The 15,215-nt window shown below is 32.5% G+C and overlaps 1 protein-coding gene across 4 annotated transcripts in view; it reads right to left on the bottom strand.

The window, feature by feature from the left end:
* Positions 1 to 15,215, bottom strand: part of LOC129745297 (serine proteinase stubble-like) — a 219,415-nt gene that overhangs the window by 73,977 nt on the left and 130,223 nt on the right. The gene's annotated exons all lie outside the window — the stretch shown is intronic.

Here is a 15,215-nt window from a genome sequence, read left to right as displayed (position 1 = left end):
ATTTTAAGTGTTAAAATTACAATTAGAATTAAGTGTGTTTCCACCTTAAAAAATAAAAAAATCTCAAAATATCTTTTCTATAATCTCAATGTTTATGAAAGTTTCAAAATAATTTGTTCTCCATTAAATCTTTTAAGATTGTCGAAGAAAAAAATTCAAGGAGTTTACCACTTTTCAAGCAATTTATCCTAAAGACATGAAATCCCTTGTTTTTTGTTCGATTTCATTCTAATGAACGGTTTTGTCAAACTATGTTTACATATTTTTATTTTAGTAGTGCAACAGGACGATGATGACATAGTTTCTCAGATCCTGAGATAGTTTTTTTTAAGTTGTTGATTCTCACTCATTTTAGTGGGTTGTGCCAACGTACCGGGCCAACGTTGTGGGTTGTGCCAACGTGATCGTCCTGTAGATGGACAACATCGAGCCCGAAATCGGTCGACAAAAAGGTAATTTTAGTTCCTTTATTCCGTAAGTAAGAACGTTAAGTGTCGTGTCCTGTAATACGTCGTGTGTTATTTGTGTTGTTGATTCTCATAGAAATTTAACTTTTTTAGCAATAGATGTTTAGATTTTAACATTTTTCGATGCCGTTAAAAACTTTACCCTGTATGCGTATTTACTCAATGATATCACCTACAAATTTTATGTTGCTTTTCTTATTCTTTACCATATCTGTTGATGTACAAATATTTTTCGAACAATCTCAAAATTTCATTTAATAAATATTTACATAATTCAGTTATCAGTTTGGGCTAAAATGCAAATCTTACTGCAAATCAAGGAATCACTTTAAAAATCTCTTTTCAATATGCCGGAATATGATTGTTTTGCATCACGCACTTGTTGATTTAAAAAAATCATCCCCCCAAACATTCATTGTTATGATTTCAGTTAGTAGAATTTTTGAAAGAATTGTTTTACCCCTAAATGTATGCAGTACCCTTATTTTTTTTTCATTTTATACATTTCTGACAAGTAAAAGGTAAAATTAAATTAAAAAAAAAAGCTCAAAATTACTGTAATTGGTACGTTATGCGTTATGACATCAGGAAATATATCATAATCTTGAAATTTTCAAACGAAGTAATTTGATTTTTCATTAAAAACAAAGTTTGTTGCAACTCCCCCCTTTTTCTTAGTAGGGTTAAAATCACATGTTTATGTTATATTCAACGTAACTGGTGAAACCAATAATTTTTCAGACTACTTTAATTTGCTGTCTCATCAACCTTTAAACATTTGAAGCAAAAGCGGTATGAATGTCTGTGGACATTAATAAAAATCTTCTTTCAAGAGAAAAACAACTGGTTGGCATTAAATCGAACTATTTGAACTGTGAAACAATCAATAAAAATAACTTTACTTGATTGCTATGAAAAGATTGTCAAAATTTATACTTTTTCAACAAAATAATTTCTGTTTAATACCATATAAGTTGTGTTAGTTTTTACTTTTTTTTTTAGTTTAGGGTATTTGGATTATCAAAGATATAAGCGAGTTATAATTCCTTTGTTTCTTGTGATCGGTGAGAACGTGTTTAATCAAAAGCTTTGCAAAAAAATATTTTTTTTTGCACAATAGGGATCGATTTTACACCATAACATTTTGGTAATCAATTTCTTTTAAAAAAATCGAGAGTTCACAATTTCTTTGAAAATAAGGTTTAATATTTTGGAGTAAATATTTTTCTTACAATTTGTTCATGTAGTAAACATTTTGAAGTGATTTAAAATGCATTCAACTCACCTTTTTTATAAAATTTTTAAACAAAGTTCAACTGTTCAAAAAACAAATAAATCAATTTTTAAGGCTTTGCTGCTTTGTTCTATTTGCAACTTTTTTTTAAGAAGATTTGATCTTTGTAAGACATTCCAGTTTCGAAATAAAGCTATAGAATCAAGTCACCCTAGGATCATGTATCTCAATTCTTTCTTAATGTTTTTGATTAAAAACAGTTTGTTTCTGGTCGAGAAAAGACTGAATTTTGTGATTTTACCATTCATCAAATCTAGTACGGCTTTTAAAATATCTGCCAAAACTTTTGCAACTTTGGTAGATAAAAACATTTAACTCTGGATATAGATTAGTATTACTTGTTTGTTCCAGTATTTGTTTTGTTAAACATTTTTACTAGAGATGAACTGAAAAATGAACTTTACAACTATATGGTAAAACGAATATTCAGCTGAATATTTGGTCGGATACTACATCGAGTTTTAACTAAAAAAATAAATGCAATGATTTCAAATTCCATTTATTTCTTCCAACTTAATGCCCTCTGTTTTTGAGACAATTATTTTCAAACAGATGTGTAACCGAAAAGATTTCCTCAAGTCTATTAAAGATTTCAAGAGCTCAATTTCATTTCAGTGCGATCCATTGAAAGATCGAATTCAAAATTTTTATAATTATCTGTTAGGACATCAGATCACTTGTCGCTTTTAAAGCGTTTATCAATAAGATAATGGGTTTTAGTAAAATCTTGGACAAATCAAATCGAAATAATATAGATTTCAAGAAGTTATTAAAAAGTACTATGATCTTGACCCTAAAGTATACTTACCATACTTTCTACCACATGTTACCGCATTAAGCAGGAAATTCTGAGCACTTTTTTGAAAAGTTTGAAAAAAATAGAAAACATCTGAACAAAATGTATACATTTTGCAAAGAATAATTACTTGAGAAAATTTTTCATCGCATCACATCAGCAACATTCAAATTCCATCAAAGGATTCAATGAATACTCTTAAATAACTCTGTCTGTTTGCTTGGATTAATCCAGGTGTGCCCGGATATTTAATAAAAAAAATTGAGAGAAATCCGGTCCGGCCAGATTGCCCAAATTTCGTTGGAAATAGCCTGGATTTTGTCTGTATTTTTTTAAACTTTATTCGGCAAAATGATCTAAACAAATTTCGTTGTTTTTGTTTTTATTTATGCGTCAAAAACTTAATTTTTTGAGCAAATTTTATAACAATTATCATTGAAGGATTTTTAGAACCACTATTAGAAACACTATTTAAAATATGCTGAAAAGTTTTCATAAAAAATATATTTTAACAAGACTTTTTTTTCTTAATTTTTGTTGAGAAATTCCTGGGTTTTGACAAAATTTGCCGAGATATTGCCCGGATTTTTGTTATATCAAATGCCCGGTTTTCATACAAAATAGCCCAGATTTGTCCGGCTCGGGTTCGTGTTAAAAAAAAATTATGGCAACCTTCACTTAAGTTTTTTTTTACTGAAACCTTAAATGTTTGTTAAATGTATAGCTTTTCCAACATTTCTTTTAAATATTTTCTAAAAATCTTTTGAAAAATTCGAACATTGTGTTAAATTTTATATATTTATGATAATTATTCGGCCTATTCGTTCTATTGTGTCAAATATTTAGCTCAACTATTCCGTGAGTCGAATATCGGGCTTAACGGTTTTTGGGTGGATTCAGTCCAAATATTCGGTATATCTCTAATTTTTACAAATATATACAATACATCGGATTTAATTTGAGGTAGACCACTGTAAATTAAAAACAATATCTTTAAAAAGCTTTCTTATGCTGAGCCATTTTTTATCAATTAGGATGAACGTTTAAATTATTGTGAACTGAGTTTTACTGTAAATTTTTTTCGAACAAGTTTATCAAGGGTAATAATTGTTATTTTGAAGCTTAAAGCATCTCTTGAACTTATATTAAAATCTAAAAATAACAAAATTGAATCTAAAATGCTTTGTTCATATTTTCCAAAAAAAAAAATTAAAATTGTCTTATAAGATGCGAAGTAAAGTCTTCAATAAACTTGTTCATCAGAAAATTTTCTTAAAATAATCTTTAAACTGGCACAACAAATATAAGAAGGCACGGTTGCATAGAAGAAACAATAGTTATTAGAAGAATCATTAAATTATGATTGTTCAGTACAAAATATTAAATTTTTCCATACAAACACAAAAGATCAAACTAAATCATGTGAACGTTATTTAAAAAATCTGCAAAAATCATAGATGAGTTTTAAACCAAACAAAGCTTTTTAGAACCCAAGGTTTGAAAAAGTTTAAAAATGATCTCAAATCGACTCAGTCTACTAGGCAGCTCAATTTTCTTGCATCTGGAGAAAGTAACGGTTGCGTTAAGGGGGGGTAGGGTCTAACGGGTATAAAAAAAACACCATTTTCACGATTTTTTTCTAGAGCTATCGTTCAAACAAATGTATTCAAATTTTTTGCATTATACAAAGCATTGTTAAAAGAACATTTAGTAATTTTTTCGTAGAAAAATATTGAAAAATGAGCCGGTGACGGAGCATTTTCGAGGATGCCTTTTAGAAAACAGGATTTGCGGTGGACACTATATCTCAGCACAGAATCATCTGAAGTCAAGAAATCAGAGCAAAATATGTTTAATAGATGTTTTTCTGGACCCCAACGTTTTTATTTAACTTAAAAATATTTTTATGAAATTTTTGTGGCTGTTTGAAGTAAAAACTACGATTTTTCACTTAAAAATCCGCCATTTTTCACCTCTAAAATCTCCCCAAAGTAAAAAAAATCAAAAAAGAAAAACGTTGGGGTCTGGTATTTTATATGTAGAAAATATGTTCCAAATTTGAAAAGAATCGGATAAGTAGTTTTCGAATGACGATGTCCACGGACTTCAAAAATGTGCTTTCGAGAAAAACGCGTTTGAAGTTTCTGCTCTTGCTTTCTTGCAGTATAAGATAGGAGGAGATAAAGGCCTATAACTTCTACAGTTTTGCTTCAATTGACTTGAAAATTTGACACAACATTCTTGAAATGTTTTACTATAAGAAAATAAAAAAATAAAAAAAATCGATTTTTTGAAAGTGTTAGACCCTACCCCCCCCTTATGCATCCAGTAGCGCAGTGCAAAAATAAACGTGATGACCCACCCAATATGAAGTATATAGTTAGTGAACAAAGTATTTAAAATGGTTTATTTTGCTTAAATTTCTTTTTATCGAACGAACAAATCGATCGTTATTAAAAGTAACTATTTGAATACAAAAAATAGCTCACAATTCCTTGTACAAATAAAAACAATAAACTATTAACGTATTCAAAACCATTTACAGTCATTATCCTTATTCCTTCTTCTTAAATAACTCATTCTACGTAAATATGGAATAGTTTCGAACGAATTTAAAAATATTTGGATAAAGCTTAGCTCTTATTGAAAGAATGTTTCTGTCAGTCCATGGACTCTGTAATCGTAATTACTGGGTTCTGATCTCGAGAGTGTTCGGAATATAGTTAGAAACCCGACGATTTAGAATTCAACACTTTATTGAAAACTACTGAACTTAAGTTAAACTATTTATTCCGACTGATAGAAGTTTATTGGCGAACAACACTTGACACTCTGCGAGCTATAGCGATATAGCCTCGTTATGACGTGTTCTGAGCAATCAACGTGCTCCAACAGACCCGTTTGTGGGTTGGAAAAACTATAAATAACTTCTACCGGCTACCAACGATCATCGGACACACGATCGTCCGTGATCAGAACAAAGGCAGTCGTTTCCGAGTGATTTCTACCTAGCTTCGTCTATTGATCCTACATTTGGCTAGGGTTTGCGGTAACAGACTCCATTCGCAAATCCATCTTCTCAACGTCAGAGCTTCCACCGACAGAAGATAGGTTACCTTTTGGTTTCTTCCGAAGATTTTCTTAAATCCGGTTTGCAGCCATAATGATCAGAACTGATCGTTAAAAGGTTGCTGGTGATACGCTCTCCAGTTTACACTTTACCATCAGTTCTAACACTATTTATTACAAAAACGTATAAAAAAATTTGAAGATTTTCGATAAGAGAAAATAATCTGTGCTAGTTGCACCAAGGCCTACTATAGTCCAAACAATACGGTAATGTGGTAGTGGAATGTAGGAATAATAGTAATATCATAAACGTTATGAAATATGACCAAAGAATAAAAGGATCTCTAAAACTTACTGTTACTGAACAATATTGGGTTCAGTTTCTAATTGGGGGGTACTATAAGTTGTTTAAATGATTTAAGCGTGTATGACGTGCACTCCACTACCACACACTGTAAATTTTTGCTTCGATTTTCAGCGAAACAAATTGCTGGAAACGTTCAGCAATGCAAATTTTTACTGAAAACCTAGCAATCGCTTTTCTAATTGCTGGATTTTTCAGCATTCGGTTGTGTTCTTGTCATTTTTGCTGAAAAATCATCAATCGGTTTTCAAATTGCTGAACTTTCCAGCAATTGCTCTAGTTTGCTGGAAAATCAGCAATCAAGTTGTCAAATTAAAGTCTATTTGTATTCGGACACTGAACCAAGTTGAAACTCTTTTCTGCGAGTTTTGGTTAGATTTATATAATTATTTTTATATTCTTCTATATTCTAGCAACCAGATATTAAGTCAAGGGTGAGTTTTTATTGGATAGGTAGATATTCCATAAAGGATACTAATCAACACTATTTTTACAGATGGCGGATGATCAAAACTTTGGCACAAAGCTGCCACTCCGGTGTTAGAATATTGAAAAAAAGTGAAATAGTGAAATAGTGAAAATAAATAAATCCCTTATTGAAAAAAGGAGATAATAATTGTTTTTATTTCTTATTATATGCACAGCCAGTATTAGAAATTTAATTTTGAATTGAAATAAAAATTTGATACTAAATACAGCCGGTTGTGTTGAAAGAAAAATCTGGTTTCCAGCAATCAGGATTGCTGATTTTCCAGCAATTTGAATTTCTGGAAACCAGCAAAATTTTGCTGGTTTCCAGCAAAAAAACACTAAATTGGTACTGGCTCAAACACCTTTTAAATCAAAGGGATCTCAAATTACATTAAATTTGATTTTAAATCTTCAGCCATAGCTCTCCTTATAAAAAAAGGAATTAATGAATCAATTTATTGACGCTTCAAATATCGATATTTGTCATTTTGAAGCTATTTTTAGCGCTGTTTTAGAAAGGAACTTTAAAATAGGAGCAAAATAAAAACGAAAGAAATCGTTATCAGATTGTCGCTGAAATCGATACCTTCGAATAATAAGAAAGCAATAAATCGCTAAGAATGTCAGCTAGGTATTTCGTTACTGCCACATAAATTCGTGATCACTTTCACTGGTGCAAACTCAACCAGGTTTGCGAACAAGTAGGTAGTTACCAACTTAATCTTATGCCCGCATATTTACGACTCCATCCTCCAACCATGACCTCAAACCGGGAGATCGCAGTCTGAAGCTTGTTTCCATGTGGGATGACATCTACGGAAACAACAACATCAACAACATCGTAGCAATTCCCTGAAACACAACAAGATCTTCAACTCCAGTAACGTGTGTTTGTGTGCTGTTAACTTCTCGAGTGGTCAACAACGAGCATCAAGAAGCAGCCACAGACAAGCCCCAATCCTATCCCCAATCGGATCGAAGTGGACGAAAACAACGAAGAAAGTATATTCCAAGTGACCCACTTAAGCTCAACTCGGCACACTCGGCTGTTTACTTTTACCTTCGCTTTCTCTTCAAGGTGCACGATCAATTTCGTGTCGTTGTTGTTGTTGTTTTTCCGTCTCAACTTCCTTCTGTCGACGCCGAACGATCTCTGCACATGGACCTCTTATTTGGTTTTGTATGGGGGCGGCAAAAGATCGGGAATTGTGCGCGAGGTTGTTCTTTCTCCTGCCTGGGTATTTGGACTTGTGGGGAGGAAGGGGGGGGGGGGGGCGAAGTGCATATAACACCCCATGGAGCTTATACGCACCACACATGTTTTCTAGAAACTGAAATGTTTGGAGCCTGTAAAATATTAGAAATTTGTTTTTTATGCCGTGATTTGACATGATAAGTTTGAATTTTTCCTCAATATGTCTCTGAGTTGAAAAAAAAATTTTTTTTTTCATTTCGATTAAAAATTTTAAACTATTTTTGGTGTCCAAGCATAGAAAAATAAACAAGACAATATTTTCTGATACATCGATAGGGAAGAATCTAAACTATGAATTTTTGCTTACAGATCAAACAAAACTCGCTTTTTTCCAGTCAAAATGCTTTTTAGTGTAAGTGCGTTCGGCTCTTTGTCGCGTATTCGCAACACAGTTTAGTCTTGTGGCTTTTGATAAGGTTTTAAAGTAGCGATCGTCCAGCCAAATGACTAGCGGGTCCGGTTTGTAAAAAGACGATCGTCGATCCAATTCCGTAGATTTGTAAATTCACGAACGTTAAAATGACACACACAACGAAATATATGATAAACGAAAAAACAAAACTAGAAATGTTAGCTTTGCGAAGAAAAAAAGAATGCAAAAATAAATCTAGGGAGTATAATAGGTTGTAAACTCTAAGAAGTATAAACAGTATAAACAGGAACGTTAGAGCAAACGCACCAATGAGTGAGTATACGCGGCCCGGTTTTGCTCATTTCAGCGGCCCGGTTTTAGGATACACACTCTTTCGCGCACCAGTTGGGTGAGCATCGCGGGCGAGTCTTAACTGTTACACTGAAAAAGGGAATTAAAAAATCATTCATATTAATAAATTCAAAGCGGCAGTTATTTATTCATTCGAAAATAAATTATTTTTTCAATTGTATTCAAATATTGCACTGTGTTATGGTTAAAAAGATACATTAAATGCTATGCATTGAATTTTTTTCATAGTTTAAAAAATTTTTTAAACAGTTGCCTGATATTTTTTTAAATTAGATTCTTACGAACTCGTTCTGTTTATTTTTAAGAAATTGTACAATATCGTACGTGGAATAATCATGAAATTCAAACTTATATCGATACTCCCTTCGGGCCCTAGAAAAAACCACCCTATGTTTCAGTGAGAGATGTGCTGGCCGTGACTTGGGCCCCATTTTCGAAATATACATTTTCCTCTTCTAAAAAAAGTGATGAATAAAGAAGTTCCTTAAAAACCTTATATCGATATACGTTCACAAATGGTTATAGTATTTTATAAACTGTTTAGGAAATCTTAACTGTTCTAAACTGTTAAGAGATCTTTAGAAAAATAATTCGCATATGGTGCAGACAGACAGTCATCAAAAATCCCAAAGCACATTTCCAGTTAAGTTACCATGCGATCATTACTATTTTGTTATTTTAAATTGAATTTATCATGCATTTTATTCAACATTTTGTAAAATAAAGAATATCATCAATAAACATTTAGTAGTCTATAATTTTTCAGTGCATGTTTGCTCTCGCCCCTTTCTTGTGAGCAAATTTGGTGACTTTGTCGGTCCCGACGGCAACGGCCCTATTTTGCTCACCCATATACTAACCCCCGGTGCGGTATAAAAGTGATTAAACTCGTGAGCATTTTCACTTTGCTCGCGATTGCTGCGGATGCCCTTAGTCGTGTAGTCTCTGTAACTGAACAATTATAGGAGCAAAAACGGCATCGGCGAATGGAATTAGAAGTAGAAGAAAGTTTTTAAAAATCAAATTTTTAAAGCAGCCGAATTGAGGCTTTTGAAAAGGCTTTTTAAAATTAAGCTTTCAAAACAGCTAAATGAATTGAAGTTAACAAAAATTATTAGCATTTGAAAAAAAAAAACACTTTTCTTCAACGAGTTCACTCGTTTTTTTTTATCTCGAAATGTTTTTGGATTGTATGGCAAGCTGACGATTCGTTTACCTGGGGCATAATAGAGAATGTTCCCCTATTTTGTTGCTGGCTTATTTAATAGAGACAAACTTGGATCTGGAGCTAGACAAGCAATGATCCATTGCGATCTGGAGAAAGATAATTTGAATGTTAATTTCACTTTCCTTTTGCTATTGCAAAAGCCGGTCACAAACTTGTGAAAAGATCTATGAACTGTTGGTTCTCTGACAAATATTAAATTTATCTTTATTCTGTAGAATCTAACCTTTAGAGAATTATTTTCCTCGAAAAATGGATAAAACAATCGAAGACGGTCTCAAGGAAAAGTAACAAAAACAACGAAATACGAATATTTGATAATTACTCATTGTAGTGATGACTCATATATTAGGAGGTTGTCCATAACCATCTTTAAAAAAAAGAAGTAACGTAACGTGACACACGAAATTCCACTTCATCGATCTTACTGCCGGAAAAAAACGAAGGATCTTACATTTCTATACAGGAGGTGACATTCGGCAAGTCACGTGACGTGACAGACTTAACTAAAAAAATCAGGACCCCAGTTGTATAAAAAAATATGAAATTCTGAATACCCTGAATTAAGGTTTAATATAAACTTGATTTATGAATTTGAATAAGTTTGTTGACACTCCTGGTTAAAATACAGTTTTATTGCAAAAACATTCCATTGTCTACTCAAACTTTACAGTACAGGTTAAATAATCTAAGGAAATAAACACAAATTGATATAAAGTTCCAAACGCAGCTCCTTTCGGAAACTTGTCTTTCAATTCTACTTCAAAAATGCAGTTATGTTTAAATGTGTCTAATTACATTCGTCATCTTTTCAATTCATGGTTCAACATTTTTATAATGTGACTGAAAAAGCATTGAAAGTTTATTGATTAAAAGAATGGATTTGAAATCTTTTTTCCCTTAACTGTTTGTGTTCATGATCTCAACATTTTTTTTTCCGGTTAGAGTCTATATGACCTGAACTATGCTTTCTCGAAACTATTTCTCAGGGTAATTAATGCTTGATACATGAAATTTTTCGACTTTTCCTAAAATGAGTAGTTCTTCAATATTTCATTTTTAGATTTTTGAATAGGCTTACCAGAGTGATCCAGCATAAAAAAAATAACAAATATCCAGTTTGGGTCATAAAGGCCCGTATTATTGTTTGGTTATACAATTAAAAATACCGAACCGATTTCACTAATCACTAATCACTAATCGTACTTCCACAGCCAGAACTTATGTCTGAGTCCCAAAGAATAATACAAATTTGTTATTATTCTTCTTTTCTTTGTTCATGTGTTTGATTATTTTAACATAAAAACATTAAAATGATCAAAAACATAAAGTGGTTGGGCCTACCGTGGAGCAGAGAACGCAGAGACATCTGGAACACAGGAACAGGAAGAAACGTGGACCACCAGTACCATACGTTTCAAATGGGCAGTATCGTTGGAAGCAAGCTAAGAAATTGCTTCTTGGTGAAGAAACTTAACTACTCCAATCACTAGGACCATCCTTTAGTGGCTGGAAATGATTTATTTTGTACACAGAAATCACAAAACCTGAACAAAAGCATTTTGTAGAATTTTATAAAATTAATAAACGTATCTTGAAAATATAAGTTTAAGCTTTCTTAGTTGAATTGTTTTGGATTTCAGTGTACAATCATTTCTGGTCATCGACCAAGGATAAAGCGCCTTTACTCGCTCTTGAAAATAAAGAAGAGAAACAAAAAATATTAGTAGAACATTATACCTTCCGAGGCCTGTTTGAGCTCGAAAGGTTTTTTTTTTAAACGTACCCTTATAATAGAAGTTAACTCAAATCGACAGTTTTCCATATACAATCAGTTTTACGTAAATAGTTATTAAAAAAACTTTCGAATACTTAGTAATCCAATCTCAATGTTCTTATAATTTTTATTATTTCAATATTTCTAAAAGACATTGAAAATGTGTGATTCAATGCAAAACATTAGATCAAATTTGGATTGGTAATTATTTTCGACAAAGAGTGCATATTTAAATTGTCCAATTGTAAAAGCACATCCAATTTGGTAAATAAGATTTATGGAAAATAAAATAAGCAATCAAAACTTTGATTCATTTATTTGCTACAACAATACTTATCGATCGTTTGACGTTTTTTCTTCGGAGTGTTTCTTCGGTAATCTTCCAGAACGAACACTTCTCCTCCCTTTCCCCGCACAAAATCCTTTCTTTTTCTAGGCGCCAAACTATTACCTTAGTTCTCAACTTTTCCATTAAACAAAACTTCGGATGTACCCATTTCAAAAGATATTTTTCTTCTGTCGAACCGTATGCAGGACTCAAGCGTCTTTATATGTTAAACACGTAAAACCGACCTGCATCTCAGCAACCTGGAAAACCAATCCTTCCGTTTTCTCCACGTGGATTTTTTCTTCCTCTCCCTACGACTACAAGTGAAACCTTGAATACGCGAAGACAATGATGGCTTTTGCTCGATTCCTGGATTTTACCTACACTTTACTGAACACTGTCTTAATCAATTTTCATAATCTAATAATAAGTTTGAACCTTCCCCATGTCTATTTTTGCATTCTAAACTCTCTTGATTTTAGTTTTTCATTTTCCACATTTTTCACTTCTACGGCACCCTTTAGACTAAAAAACCGCCGTTTGCGAGCACACATTTTTCTAAAAGCATTTTTAATCCCACTAAATCAGTTTTATTCGAGTGACTACTTTCCAGACACTCCTCACATTAAGCACTTTTCTTGAGAACCCAAACTTAACCAAGCACAAAGAACAATTTCATCACGTCGCTTACGCTGCCACCCGTTTTGCAAACTTTCTGATTGAATTAAACTTATTTCACGAGAAAATCGCGGAACATTCCGTTAACACCTTAAAACTTTATCCCACCCATCACATTTGAACCCTTTTTGGTAGTTTCATATCATTTTTACGATGAAAAAATTTAAATTTTATAAAATTTTCGCGGACGGACTGAAAAACGCGTGCGATTGGCAAGCAGCATCGCCTACTCCCTCCTTAAAAATACCGAACCGATTTTCGTAAACACTACTGATTATTTGAAAAGTTCATAAATAAATTTTCAATGATTTAACAACTATTTTTTCATGAGGATCAAGGAATTGCCGTGTAAAATTGCCGTCCTGTTCAATTACATTCAATTCTAACCGATAGTGATGAATTTATACTGCCAGGCAAAAGTTTGGGATCACCCCTTCAAAAACATGAAAATTTTGAGCGGCCATATCTCAGCCATCTTATGACATATTGCAATTTTTTTCATTTCATTCTAGAGATCGTGAGCAAACCCGTCTATTTATGTTTTTGGAAAAACGTTAATGTTGAGTTTTTATAGCTTAAATTTAGCTTTAAGTTGGAACATTTTCCAAAAACTGCACTTTAAAGCTGTAAATTCAAACCCGATCATCTCAGGGTGGTATGCAAAAATTTCTTAATTCGAGTTGCATTCGAATCCTTTTTGAACTTATCAAAACACATTTGTTCAATTTCATGCAAAAAAAAATTGCAATGTACTTACAATATATAAAACGGCTATTTAAGTTATCGTTTAAAAGTTTGGGATCACCCCGCAGTATGGTGTAACGGCCAAAATTTGGGATCAGTCTTCTTAAAAATTCATTTTTATTTCACTCGTATCTCTGGTATAGAACAACGTATTGTTTATCTGATAAGCTGATTTGGAAGTTAATGAGTTGAACTTGCTTTATGATTTTAGTTGATATATTTTGAAGGGTAACTTAATAATTATTAGAACTTTAGCTAAAGTATGATCATTTTTGTCCGCTAAATTTTTTGTTTTACTAAAGTATGATCAAATAGTCCGATCGGTAAAAAAACATGCAAATTTGTTAACTAGCTAATGAAGTTAGTCTTTCAAAAATATTTCAGCTAAATCTCCATATAAATCAAACTAATTACCTTCCAAATCAGCTTAATGCGTTGTTTGATAACAAAGATATAAATGAAAAAAATTGCAGAATTTTTAAGATCGATCCCAAACTTTCGGACGATAGCTCAAGTAGCTATTTTATCACTAATCACTAATCACTAATCGTACTTCTACAGCCAGAACTTAAGTCTGAGTCCCGAAGAATAATAAAAATATGTTATTATTCTTCTTGTCTTCGTTCATGCTTTTAATTATGTTAACATAGAAACATTTAAATAATTGAAAACATAAAGTGGTCGGGCCTACTGTGGAGCAGAGAACGCAGAGACGTCAGGAACAAAGAGAAAGAAGAAGCGTGGACCACCAGTATCATACGCTCCGAAGGGCATTGCGGTGGAAGCACTAGCTAAAAAAGTGCTCCTTGTTGATAATGGAACCTATGGAATATGACCCATCCTTCAGCGGCTGGAAATGAGTTACTTTGTACACAGAAATCTTTAAGCAAGAGTTATCATCATTATCAACATCATCAAACAAGGTATTCATCTGGAGAACTTGAAATTTTGAATATAATTAATGTGGATATTTGCTTTATTGATTTTTGTGTACCATCATTTCTGGTCATCGACCAAGGATTAAGCGCCTTTACTCGCTCTTGAAAGTAAAAAATAACAAAACAAAAACATTAGTAGAACACAACCTTCCGAGATCTTTGAGAGCTCAGGAGGTTTATTTTAGGATTTTAATCAGATACAAAGTATTTGATTTATTGTTTTTTTGTAAATTTAGTAAAGTTTTAAGTAAATTCAATAAATTATGTGTTCAAAACACAACTTATTCATAGTGTTTTGAACACATAATTAATTGAATTTGAAGCTTTCGTTTTAGCTTCCACAAGTAAAATTGTTATGATGTGATTAAATAAATTAAACAAATTAAATTAATAAATAAATATAATGAAAATAAATAAATAGATGAAGTTCTGTATATCCTAACTATTAATGATACTTAGCTTTGTGCAGTAACATTCCTCAAACCTTCATTGGTTTACCATTAGAAAATGACCGAAAAAGTATAGCATGCCCTGAGCTTCCGTTGGAAACCAAAAAGCAAACATACGACAAACACATTTCAAACAAAAACGCACCACCAAATGTCACCACAGATTCACTTTATCGACTACAGTTCATATCTGTACATTCAGATTTTTTAACATAAACCTGCACTCTGATATTTGGTAACTTCAGGACATCCGCCTGTCGCTTGAACATTAGATGCAAACGTGCGTTCCCCCTTCAATCGAACAACACTTTGTTATCAAGAATTAAATTCTTAGGTGCCCAAACCCAACATCACAAAACAACTGATTTCACCATAAGTCAATGAGCACAACTGATGCAAACCGTTTCCGATCATACGGCGATTGTTTTTTCCGCGTATTCAACTGATATTTTCACATTAAAACTGCAAATTTTCCGGAAAAATGATGAGCACGAAAAAAAAACACATTCCCGGCCGGTATTTAGAGACAAAATTTTGTACCACCCGTTAAGCATCTCATGAAATTTAATATTTTTCACCGGGATTTCGCCGGTGAAAACTTTAACACTTTATACCAGCCTTCACTTTGATACATAA

Source organism: Uranotaenia lowii, chromosome 2, assembly GCF_029784155.1.
Source record: "Uranotaenia lowii strain MFRU-FL chromosome 2, ASM2978415v1, whole genome shotgun sequence".
In the NCBI taxonomy this organism is placed as follows: domain Eukaryota; kingdom Metazoa; phylum Arthropoda; class Insecta; order Diptera; family Culicidae; genus Uranotaenia; species Uranotaenia lowii.
This window is presented reverse-complemented; position numbering and strand designations above follow the sequence as displayed.